The sequence below is a fragment of the Trichechus manatus genome, unplaced genomic scaffold (assembly GCF_000243295.1).
Source record: "Trichechus manatus latirostris isolate Lorelei unplaced genomic scaffold, TriManLat1.0 scaffold00107, whole genome shotgun sequence".
NCBI lineage: Eukaryota > Metazoa > Chordata > Mammalia > Sirenia > Trichechidae > Trichechus > Trichechus manatus.
In genome coordinates, this window is record NW_004444043.1 from 9,827,422 (window position 1) to 9,840,251 (window position 12,830).

Genomic DNA, 12,830 nt, shown 5'->3' on the forward strand with positions numbered 1-12,830 from the left:
GATTGATGAGGACGGAGGGTCAGGCTCAGCCTGGGGTGATGGGGGCGCAGTGTCAGGCTCACCTGGATTGATGAGGACGGAGGGTCAGGCTCACCTGGGCTGATGAGGACCGAGGGTCAAGCTCAGCCTGGAGTGATACGGGCAGAGGGTCAGGCTCAGCCTGGGTTGATGCCAACGGAGGGTCAGGCTCAGCCTGGGATGATGCGGACGGAGGGTCAGGCTCAGCTTGGCCTGATGGGGGCGCAGGGCTAGGCTCAACCGGGGTTGCTGGAGGCTTAGGCTCATGCCCAGCCAGGCGCAGGTAGGGGCCCTGCAGCTGCAGCCGGGAGCGCTGATTGGGAGTCCTGCACCGCCGGCTGTGCGCTCTGGCGCTGTTCCTGGGCGCTGCAGCGAGCGGCGCTGGGCGCCCGCGTCCCAAGCTCGCTCCGAACGGGGCAGCGGGCGGAGCCCTGCGCTGCCACCGCCTTCTCCGGCCGCAGGCTCCTCCTCTCCCTCGGCTTCCCTCCCGCCCGCCCGCCCACTCCGTAGCTCTTGGCCCAGCAGAGCCGGGCCGCTTCTCCGGCCGGCAGAGGCTGAGTGCGACCTCAGCGAGCCGCGGCGCTCGCCGATTAGAGTCTAGCGCGACCCCTGGGACCACGCTTTGCCCGGCGCTGCCTCTTCCTTCCCCCACTATCGCGGGGACGCTCGGGCCTGCACCACAGCGGCCGCAATTCTCCTCTTCTTCCTCCCGGAGGGAGAGGAGCGGAGAAAGCCCAGCCGCAGCTCCGGGATTGAGAGAGCCGAGGCCCCTGCCCCGGAGGCTCCGGGCTGGAGGAGGCGGAGGCGGAGGCGGAGGGAAGTGCGCGTCACTCCCGGGAGGAGAGGATTTCACCTCCAGGCAGAGGCAGCGGCTGCCAGTTGCGTAAAAGCAGCAGCGGCGGCCAGCGTAGAGGCTCTGGGGGCTCCCTGGCCATGGAGAGGGGATTCGGACCCGGGGACGCCAGGAGCTCGGCTCTGTCTCTTTGGATCTCTGTGTAGGCACCTGAGTTAACCGACGCTAAGCGGGGGAGGGGAAGGTAAGCAGCAAGGGGTCGTTCGCTCCCCGCCCCACCTCCCTCGTGCTCGAAGGGGCCGCTACAGGGCGCGGGGCGCAGCCTGGGACACTGGTCTCGGGCACCTTCCCGGCTCCCGGCGCCTGGCCCGCTCTGGTGTTGGACGTTTCTACTGAAATGGAAAACATCCTCCCGCCCCCTGCGGCACCTCCGGCTCCCTCGCCTCCTGCGCTCCTCCTTTCCCAGTCTCTCTCCTCTCTGGATTAGGAGTAACCGGACTCCCCCGGAGTAAATCCTCTACATAAGAAAGAGTCCTTGGGAACCCCGTCTTGATTTCTTTCTTTTCATTACATTTTATGGGGAAGGGAACAATGGACCTTTGAAAGTCGGTGTGAACAGCCTTAAACTTTCTGCAGAGAGCTGGGGTGGGGAATAACCCCCACAGGAAGCAGACAACAGTGAAAGGCTGATGGAATGTGCGTTGCAGTCTCGGCTTCATTGCGCGCGCGCGTATGCTTTGGGGTGATCTTTGTCTCTTTACTATTCCCCTGGCTTGGTGGTTCTCCCCACCCCCACTCGCCTCCTGTTAGTTAAGGTAAGGCTTTAAAATCGCGCGCAGCCTTCTGTAAAATTGGGCAATAACCTTAGCACGGGACCCCGCTCACAGGGTTCCTCTGCAGAGTTGAGAGGTCCTGGCAAAGGAAGGGGTCCCGCACTGTGAGGACCCAAAGTGCCGCAGTTAATACTAGTTGCTGTCCCTCTAGCAATAAAACTGAGGTCCCGGCTTCCCTGGTTGCTCTCTGCTGCGGGTTGATAGGTGTCAACTGACCTCGCCGTGGGGCGGAAACCGCTCACTTAAATTCTCCGCATAAGGTTAGAAAAACAGACTTTGATATATATCTCCTTTCATCAGCAGTGGGGGTTAAGCATAGTGTCTAATAATTTTAAGAACTGCCTTGCGTTCACGCTCCGTGTTTCAGTGTGACAGTGTGATGCGATGCTGCACAGTTGCACGTGCTTAGAGTGTGCACATATCATTTTCTGAGCTTTTCCCAGTATAAAAAAACACACACACACACACAAAACCATATAGTGCGACGAATATGGAGAAGGGGGGCGGGGTTTCACCTGAGCTGAGGGTGGTGCGAATCCCCAGGGCAGCCAGCCGTACCTGTTAGAAATGGCTCTGTGTTAAAGAGAAACGCATTTAAAATATTTAGCCTTAAGATTCTTTGGTGGGCTAGAATGGAGCTATTAATGTTTGCTTGACCCTTGAAGGAAGCTTGCTATTTTCAAAATTGGGCTGGGCGTCAACTCTGGTTGTGTGCCTTTGATTGCCTGTTCACGGAGTTCTTCTGAGTTTGCATTTCTGGGCAAAGCAGAAGAATGTGTAGTCGGGGCTTCCTCTGCTTACATATACTGGGTAGCACTTCATGGTGCTTTTTTCTTAATACTGAAATCACTCCCTTCCTGCAGTTCTCCGTGTACCTGGCCCAGAGGATCAGTGCGAGTGAATGGGTGGAACTGGAAGTCTGACTTCTGTCTTGCAATTCAGAAATCTGATGGATGAGTGTTTACAGGCTCAGAAAATTAAGGTTAGGAGTGAATTGAGTCATCACTTGTTCTGCTTTATCAGCTTGTGAATGAGAGAATAAGCCTAGGACTAGCTAATCTGTGTGTGGACAGGAGTAGAATCTGCACATTCTTACATGGTGTTTGTCAAGATTTCCTTTATCACAGTTTGAGTAAAGGTTCCTGTGACACAAACATTTTAAGAAGTCTTGGATGTCACAACAGGAAACCAGAGTGGGACAACACCTCATTCATATTCTAACAGCCATAATCAAGTCCGTCCTCAACAGCTACCTTGGAAATGAAGAGAAGATAAAGCAAGAGGGTAATGTAGTGTTGTGGACCATTTCTGAAGCTGAAAGGTACTACTACTTACTAGCTCTGTGCCTCTGGGCAAGTTGCTGAAATTGAGAAAGATAACCACATTTCAGAAAGAGAACACTTAACAGTATCAAATTCACAGTTTTACACTCTTTATAGGATATTACATGTAAATGTGTACGGTGTAAAGTGCTCTAAGATATTTATGAGTATTGCTTCATCCACCTGTCCACCTTCCATTCAACTAACAATTGTTAATTTCCTATTGTGTGCCAGACCCCCTGGAAGCAATCTCCACACCCATTCTGTGGAGTGTACTTGGTGGTAGCCAGAGGGCATTGGGATAGAGTGCAGCTGGAGTGTCCACTGATCCCTGTGTGGTGGCTTCCATCTAGAAAGATGAGTAAGACACAGTCTCTACCATTGAAGAATTCGGTCTAGCGAGGGAGACAAGGACACCAACAATTAGAAGACCCAGTAAGTGTGTCTGGGAGAATAGTGTACAGAATGCTTTGATAACCCAGAGGAAGATCAGACCTGGGGCGGGGGGAGGGAGGGGAGGTTTGAAAAATAAAATGTCTTAAATCAGACAAAACAGGAAATAGTATGGGCTGAAAACTGGTATCAGGGTACCACTTTGAAAAGTAAAGACTGAAAGACTTGAGGTCAGATTGGGTTTAAAAGGAATGCTTCGACACTTACTAACTGCTATTGGGCAAGTCCCCTAATGCCTCTCACATTGTTTTTTCGTCTGTTAAATGGGTTTGAAAATACTTCATGGTGATTTTTTGAGGATTAAATGATATTAAATTTGCTATGTATATGATAAAGTGCTATGCTAGTGCTGTTTGGTATCAGAAGGTACTTTCAAAACATGTTTTATTAAAGCTATAGTTTCACTGAAAAAAAAACCACAGTGTAACTGAACTGGTCTCAGTCACAGATTGCTATTTTTCTGCCCCTTTCCAGAGTGTTCTGAATCCTATCTTGAGTATCAGTCTTCAGACTTCAGGTTGCTATTGTTATATGGCATTCCTCGCTCGTCCAGGCTTTTTCCCATCCCAGCCACAGGAAACCTCATTTCATTTGGGTTGTGCCGTTTCTTAGAAGAATGGACCGACCGTCTAATACGGTACATCAATTGAGAGGGGCCTGTCTGGGTTTGTACAATAACTTCCATACTCATCTTTCTGCTTCCCAAGCCTAGCGAGCCCTTCTGCTTTCCTCCATCCAAGCAAAATAAATATGAAAAAAAGGAGAAAAAAGAAAAGAAAGGCTGCGTATCTGCATTTTTGAGATCATGAAAATCACCCTTACTACTTGTCTCCGTTTGTAAAGAAGTGTAATTTTCTACTGTTAAAGATAGACTATTCTCTCAGCAGCAGCTGCTGTCTAGGCGAAATTTGAATCTGTAAGCAATACTTGCTTTAATTCTCCACTCGTAATGGACTTCAGTTCATCTGACATTTTAATACATTGCCTTTAATAGAAATTCAGACTCAGATATTTAAAGCTATCAAGTTAAATGTGACTTTTTTTCGTGACTTAGTCTTAGCATGTAGTTAGAAGAGACCTTAAAAATACTATGGAAACAAGGAAGTTGAGACCCAGAGAGGCTGACTAATTAGATAAGGTCAGATAGTAAATTAATGGCTGAGCAGGGACAAGAACCCCTTTGTCCCTAAATCCAGTCAGCGCTCCCCCCCAAAAAAATCTAATTTGTTGCTATTTAGCTTCATTAGCAATGTAATTATTTTAATGTTTTAATGGTCGAATAATTTGCATTTGGGCTAGAAACCCATTGCACCTAAGTTTTGAGCAGATACTGTATCTTCTTTTTCATTTCATAGCATTGACATACGATATGGTGTGCATAGTGGAGTGACAGTACTTGTAGTAAATCTCTGTCAAAGAAGGAACTAAGTGTAAAAATAATACCAGCTTTACTTGCATTTTCCATTAACAGTATGCAAATGTAGAATACTGTTCAAGTGTGCATTTTTAAAAAGAAGCAAGTTTCTGGAAATGGTTTTCCGATTTGTGTTGTTAAATCATGGGATAAAAGCATTCTAGAAATATGTTTGCATGTTCTTTTGTTTTCCCTGGCCTCGCTTTGTGAAGCCTTTAATGTTGGTTGTTAGGTAGTGTGTTCAGCAAATATTTGATTGCATTCCTAGTATTTGCAAGGCACTGTGCTGGTTGCTGTGATCCATACAAAGATGAACAAGGCACAGGGCCTTTATTAAAGAGTCTTTTTTTAAAAAAAGTCAAACAGTCTGGGAAACTGTTTAGGTCTCAGAACCCAGAAATTCTATCTCCTGACAAATTAGTCCTTTGATTTATTAGACCAATCTGCTTTGAAATTACTGTCATCAGAGAAACCTTGTAGCCAGATTTGTAACAAGACCCTTGTTTTCATTACGTGTTGAAGAGTGCGTGACTTTTTACCTTTATGGTATCAGAGCTCCACTTTAGTTTGGACAATAAATAAAAATTAGGCAGCGTGGGATGAAAATTTTTTATTGTGAAGAGTTTACTTAAGAGAGGTTATGGCAGTCCTAGCTTTAATATATTAAAAAATGGCTTTTGCACTGTTTGGAAGTGTGATTGGGACATTGTTGCAATTTAAGACAATTCATATTGAGCCACTGGAAAAAAGAGTTGTCCTTATTGACTGTTGAGTATGATGTAATTATATTAAAACGTACGAATTCACCATAAGCTAGGTGTCCTGGTCAGATCTGATTACTAAGTCCCTCCTAAGAGTGAAATTGTTACCGGTTTGGGGGCTCTTAGCTAATGATTGACTGGCCCCTCTGAGACTGCAAGCCTTCTCTTGCCTTAATGGTCTCTGCTAATGGTGACTCACTTCCCTTAAGAATGAAGAGCTTTTCACATACAATGAGGTTAGAAAATTAACTATTAACATTTTGGGGACTGGAAAAAGTTAGTTTAGCACAAAGACAAATAGGCCTGATTCCTGTTTCAGAAGGAATGAGAAAAGTGAATCATTGTTTTTTGATACCACCAGTGTCACCACTATAAAAGAACATTTTATGTGAGGATTTAAAAATATTATACTTCATTAGTGAAAAAGGTGTGGCTTTGATTGCTCAGTAGGTGCTTACTGATAGCCATTCTTCAGCCAGCCTATGGCATACTCAAACACAAGTGTTACTAATGTTGAGAAGCTTAGCATTTGATAGGAAATAAGATGTATATAAAGGTATAGCTCAAAAATCAAATGATGAATAATGCCTTTTGTATGATTAGTGACGTCTTTTGATTAATTACAATTGCTGCTTTCCCAAATGCCTGTTCTGGTTTAGAAATTGCCTGTTCTTATCATGGAGCCCTAGTGGTGCAGTGGTTAAGAGCTTGGCTGTTAACCAAAAGGTTGGCAGTTCGAATCCACCAGCTGCTCCTTGGAAACCCTATGGGGCAGTTCTACTCTGTCCTGTAGGGTCGCTGTGAGTTGCAATCAACTAAGCGGCAGTGGGTTTTGTCCTAATCACATGGCGACCCTTTGCAGTGAATGATCAACTAATAGCTAACTCTTCCCAGTTGCCTCGTCATGTTATCTGAGCTTGGCTTTAACCTTAGAGTATTTCTTCTTGCTTCATGTTTGTGCTCATGGCACGTAAATTCATCACACAGCCACGGTTTGTCTGTCCTACTGCTGCTGTTGGCCATAGTCTATCCCTTTTCAGCTCTGCAAAGTCAAACCACTACTCTCAAACCAAACCAAACCCATTGCCGTGGAGTGGATTTTAACTCATAGTGACCCTATAGGACAGAGTAGAACTGCCCCATAGGGTTTCCAAGGCTGTAAATCTTTATGGAAGCAGACAGCCACATCTTTCTCCTGCCGAGCAGCTGGTGGGTTCTAACCACTGACTTTTCGGTTAGCAGCCAAGCACTTAACCACTGCATTACCAGGGCTCTGAGTAACTGACTTGTTTATTGGAAGTCCAGCCTTTTGACTTTCTGGCATCCTTGTGTCTTGATGAACATTGGGGAAAATCTTGAGGGGATGTCTTAGTTTCCTAGTGCTGCTGTAACACATACAAGTAGGTGGCTTTACAGAGCAGCATTTTCTTTTCTTACAGTTCAGGAGGCTAGAAACCCAAATTCAGAGTGTAGCTCTAATGGGAGGCCTTTCTTTGTCTATTTCAACTTCGAGTTCTCCTCAGTCCTTGGAGTTTCTGGGCTTGTAGACTCATCTGCCTCCATCATCATCAGATAGTGTCTGTCTCCCCTTTTGGTGCTTGCTTCTGTGTCTGATCTGCTCTTTTTATAACTCAGAAGAGACTAGATTTCGGACATACCCTGCACTGATATGGCCTCATTAACGCAACAAAGAAAACTTTGTTTACAAATAGGATTACATGCACAGGTATAGGGGTTAGGATTGCAGCACATTATTTTGGGGGACACAATTCAATCCATAACAGGAGGTGTAATACGGCACGTTTAGTACACTCAACATTCCAAGAGCAGAGGGGGTATGACTATTTTGTATTTTGGCCAGGAGCTCAGCTGCAGGTAACCCCCTGCCTGCCAGCCTTCCAAAGAACACAGATGACTTCTTGATTCTCCATTTTCTCCTTGTGTTGGTCACTGCTGGACATGTTGGTCATTGTTGGATGGTGTGCTGTTATTGCAAAGGCTGAGTTCAGTGGTGATTTTTAGTTTATACACCCCAAAGAAGGAAGTTATCAGGAGTGGTCGGATGGTACACATTTGGCTGAGTAAATTTGCCAGAGCTTTTAGAAAATTTAAACTCAGTTACAGGGATTTAATAAACTCAGGTGATCACTTCTTTACACCCACCTGCCCAGTGCCTTTGCCCCAACATGCATAGTAATTATTGGTTTATTTCTGTCATTTCCCCACCCCTACCCCCCAACAGAGGAGTCCTTGGGTGGTGCAAATGGTTAAGCACTCAGCTACTAACCAAAAGGTTTGAATACACCCACAGGCACCTAAGAAGAACAGCCTGGTATTTACTTCTGAAAAATCAGCTATTGAAAACTTTATGGGGCACAATTCTACTCTGACACACATGGGGTCGCCGTGAGTCAGAGCCAACTTGATGACAACTGATTTTTTTAATCCCCCTAAACTAGGTTTTGAGTTCCTTGAAGATAGGGATCATGTGTATATTTTGCATCACTGGGAACCCATTGTCTGGCAGAGTCCGTGCCTCCTAAGAGGCACTCGATAATGTTCCCCGTCCCCTATTTGGCAAGACTTTATTAGTCCCAGTGGTTAAAGTTGCATTAAAAGTAAGCTATGTCTTGTAAGTAACAGAAATAGTACACTTGAGTTCTGGTCCTGCCTTGCCATTAGTAGAAGCTTTGCTGTGATGCCAGATTGAGTAGCCCTAGATTGCTCAGTCTGGGCATCTTATTATTCATCTAGAATATTTCTTAGTTTGAAATGCATGTCAAAACATACTCGTATATGTGTTTCCTATTGTCATTGCATTTTGATGTCTGTATATTATTACATCATGAACTTTTGGTACATCTGTGCTTGTTTATCAAGCACATGCCTGTTGTTTTTTATAATTCCACCTTTAACATTCTACCAGCATAACTTTTGTGGGCCTTTGTCCCACAAAAGCTCTTTAAAGCTCTGTCTCCGGCATTCTGTAAAGAATGCAGTCCACAGGCAGCTCTGCCCTTTGCTGTGACCTTTATTAAATCAGCCTCCCTCGGGTCAGGACTCTGGCTTTGGTTCTTTCTCTCCAAGGCCAGCTGCGCGGCTGATGACAGGCCTGCTGCCTGCCATTGTGTGCCTCTACGCGGCCATCCGTCACCCTTGACAGGTTGGAAGCCTCTCTTGTATCTTCCCAACCAGTGATTGCTGGAGAACAAGGGCTAAAGGGGGCTGTTCAAGGAGCATTGGGAGGGAGGGCAGAAAAGGAGGAACAGCTTTTCTTTGAAAGAACAGAGAAAGGAGAGACAGGAATCTGATAACAGGAAATATATGATAAAGGAATAATAACAGGAATAAAAGGAAACAAGTGAAGAGCAGAGAAGGGCTGGTAGGTAAAATGACTCCCTCTTCCTCTAACTTTCTAGGTTCAAGAGCAATCTTCGTGCAGCTTTGTTTATCCTTTCCTTACTTCCATCTAAAACAAACCAAACCCATTGCCGTACGTTCCGACTTCCATCTAGAGGCCTATGTAACTGATAGTTGTTTGTTATTTTTGTTTAGAGAAAAGGTGTTAGATATTCTTCATTATGATCCTTTATTCCCCCTTCTCCCCTTCATCCATCGTCCTGCATATTTCCCTCCTTACCCATCTCTCTTCTCGGCCAAGATAATGTTCTTTAGCCTTTTCACCATATCAGCCATCTTGGCTTTAGGGTCAAGCATTGCTTCTCAGGGATGTATTGAACAGAGGTGAAAAGAGGCAGGATTAATTAGTATATTTGGTGGCAGAAACAATCAGACATTTGCCTCCTGGCCCTTGCGTAAATGACAAGAATATAAGAACGAACTAAAAAAGTTTCTCCAAGGTCACTTATTTCACTTTAAAATGGGAAGGTGTTCACTTGGCTTACTTTTGCCATTAGACATTATTAATAAGCACTTGTTGGTTTTTTTTCGGGGGGATGGTTCAGAATTTTAATAGGAGATTCCAACATCATTTGCTAAGGAGATAAGCAATTTAGTGAAATTATAGCTAATTTGCTAATCTGAATTCTTTAAATACAGACCCATAAGCTTTTATTGTTTTGTTATTTTTTTTTTTTATTGTACTTTAGATGAAGGTTTACAGAACAAACTGGTTTCTCATTCAACAGTTAGTACACATACTGTTTTACGATATTGGTTAACAACCCCACGACATGGCAACACTCTGCCTTCTTGAACTTGGGTTCCCTATTACCAGCTTTCCTGTCCTCTCCTGCCTTCTAGTCCTTGTCCCTGGGCTGTTGTGCCTTTTAGTGTTATTTTGTTTTATGTGCCTATCTAATCTTTGGCTGAATCTTTCTATTAGTTCAGTTAATTTTCTTGTGGAGTCTTTTGGGTTTTCTATGTATAGTATCATATCATCTGCAAGTAGGGACAGTTGAACTTCTTCATTACTGGTTTGAGTGTCGTTTATTTCTTTTTCTTGCTTTATTGCTCTAGGGACTTCCAGCACAGTGTTAAATAGGAGTGGTGATAAAGGGCATCCTTGCCTTTTTCCTGTTCTCTAAGGGAATGTTTTCAGCCTCTCCATTAAGAATGATGTTGGCCATTGATTTTGCATAGATGCCTTTTATTATTTTGAGAAATTTCCTTTCTATACCTATTTTATTGAGAGTTTTTATCAGGAATGGGTTTTTGACTTTATTGAATGCCTTTTCTGCATCATTTGAGAAGATCATGTGATTCTTTTCTTTCCTTTTATTTATGTGGTAGATTCTGTTAATTGACTTTCTAATGTTGAACCATCCCTACATACTTTGTATGACTCCTTCTTGGTTGTAGTGTATTATTTTTTTGATATGATGCTGAATTCTACTGACTGAATTTTGTTGAGAATGTTTGCATCTATATTCATGAGAGATATTGATCTGTAATTTTCTTTTTTTGTGGTGTCTTTGCCTGGATTTGGTGTCAGGGTTATGCTGGCTTCATAGAATAAATTCGTAAGTGTCACTTCCTTTTCTATGTTCTGAAATAGTTTGAGTAGTACTGGTATAAGCTCTTCTCTGAATGATTGGTAGAATTCTCCAGTGAAGCCATCTGGGCCAGGGCTTCTTTTTTATTGAAAGTTTTTTTTTTTTATTACGTTTTCAATCTCTTCTCTTGTTATGGGTCTTCTCAGATTTTAAACATTATTTTCTGTTAGTTTGAGTAGGTAGTGTATTTCTAGAAATTTGTCCATTTCCTCTAGGTTCTCAAATTTGTTAGAGTATAGTTTTTCATAATGCTCTGTTATGATCCCTTTTATTTCAGTTGGGTCTGTTGGTCTGTTGTAATGTCCCCCATTTCATTTCTTATTTCAGTTGTTTGCATCCTGTCCTGTTTTTCTTCCGTTAATTTGTCCAGTGGTTTGTCAATTTTGTCGATCCTTTCAAAGAACCAACTTTTGGTTTTGTTGATTCTTCCTATTGTTTTTCTATTCTCTATTTCATTTGTTTCTGCTCTGATCTTTATTATTTATGCTCTGATCTTTATTATTTCCTTTCTTCTGGTGGCTGTGGACTTTTTTTGCTGTTCCCTTTCTGTTTGTTCAAGTTGTGTAGCTAATGTTTTGATTTTGTCCCTTTCTTCTTTTTTAATGTGTGCATATATTGCTGTAAATTGTCCTCAGATGACTCCTTTGCTGTGTCCCAAAGTTTTGGTATGATATGTGTCATGGTTTGAATTATGTTCCCCCAAAAATGTGTGTATCAGTTTGGCTAGGCCATGATTCCTGGTACTGTATGATTTTCCTGTATGTTGTAAACCTGCCTCTATGATGTTAATGAGGGAGGATGGGTGACAGTTGTGTTAGTAAGGCAGGACTGGATCTACAAGACTGGTTTGTGTCCTGAGGCAATCTCTTGAGATATAAAAGACAGAAGTGAGCAGTGAGACAGGGGGACCTCATACCATCAAGAAAGCAGTGCCAGGAGCAGAGCGCGTCCTTTGGACTGGGGTCCCTGCGCAAAGAAGCTCCTAGTCCAGGGGAACATTGATGAGAAGGCCAACAGAGAGAAAAAGCCTTCCCCTGGAGCTGACACCCTGAATTTGGACTTTTAGCCTACTTTGACTATAAGGAAATAAACTTCTCTTCATTAAAACCATCCACTTGTGGTATTTCTGTTGTAGCAGCACTAGATAACTAAGACAATGTGTTTTCATTCTCATTTGATTCTAGGAATTTTTTGATTCCATCTCTGATTTCTTCTATTACCCAGTGGTTTGTAAGCAGGGTGTTATTCAGTTTCCATGTAATTGATTTTTTTTTCTTGCTCTTCCTATTGTTAATTTCTACCTTGATCATTTGATCAGAGAATATACTTTGTATTATCTCAATGTTTTGGATTTTGTTGAGGATTGCTTTGCGGCCTAAGATGTAGTCTATTCTGGAGAACGTTCCATGTGCGTTGGAAAAGAATGTGTACTTTGCAGCTGTTGGGTGGAGTGTTCTATATATGTCAATGAGGTCAAGTTGTCTGACTGTGCACTTTAGCTCTTCTGTATGTTTGTTGAGTTTCTTTCTAGATGTTTTATCCTTTACTGAGACTGCTATATTGAAATCTCCTACTGTTATTGTAGAACTATCAATTTGTCTTTTCAGTGCCGTTAGAGTTTGTTTTATGTATTTTGGAGCCCTGTCATTGGATGCATAGATGTTTGTTATGGTTATGTTTTCATGATGGATTGTCCTTTTAATCATGATATAGTGTCCTTCTTTGTCTTTTATGGTGAATTTAATTTTAAAGTCTATTTTATCTGAGATTAGTATTACCACTCCTGCTCTTTTTTGGTAGCTGTTTGCTTGACATATTTGTTTCCATCCTTTGAGTTTTAATAAATTTATGTCTTTGTTTCTAAGATGTGTCTCTTGTAGACAGCATATTGATAGATCCAGTTTTTTTGTCCATTCTGTCACTGTCTGTCTCTTTATGGGTGCATGTAAGCCGTTTACATTCAGTGTAATTATTCATAGGTGTGAGCTTATTGGTGTTTTTTTTAGTGCTTTTTTTTGTGGTGCTAACATTTTCTTTGTTCCTCTTACTCTCCTATGCTGAATTCCTTTTGTTTGTGGATTTTTTTTTCATTTCTTCTATTTTTACTGAGACTTCATGTTTTTCTTCTTTTGATGAGTATGTTTATTAACTTTCTTAGTAGTTACTTTGAAATTTATCCCTATCTTCCTAGGTTTGAACCAGTCTATTATTACTTGGTATC

General features: G+C 42.9%; 1 protein-coding gene across 6 annotated transcripts in view; it reads left to right on the top strand.

Annotated features, from left to right (window-relative positions):
- Positions 1-533: 533 nt before the first annotated feature.
- Positions 534-12,830, top strand: part of CEMIP2 (cell migration inducing hyaluronidase 2) — a 98,074-nt gene continuing 85,777 nt past the window's right edge. For 2 of the 6 annotated variants that reach the window (XR_002825151.1, XM_023737763.1), the window contains exon 1: positions 542-1,055. The gene's annotated coding sequence lies outside the window, so the exon portion shown is untranslated. Of the gene's footprint in view, positions 3,402-12,830 lie in introns of all 6 variants that reach the window. The other 4 variants (XM_023737762.1, XM_023737764.1, XM_012557536.1 and 1 more) reach the window with 3 other exon arrangements.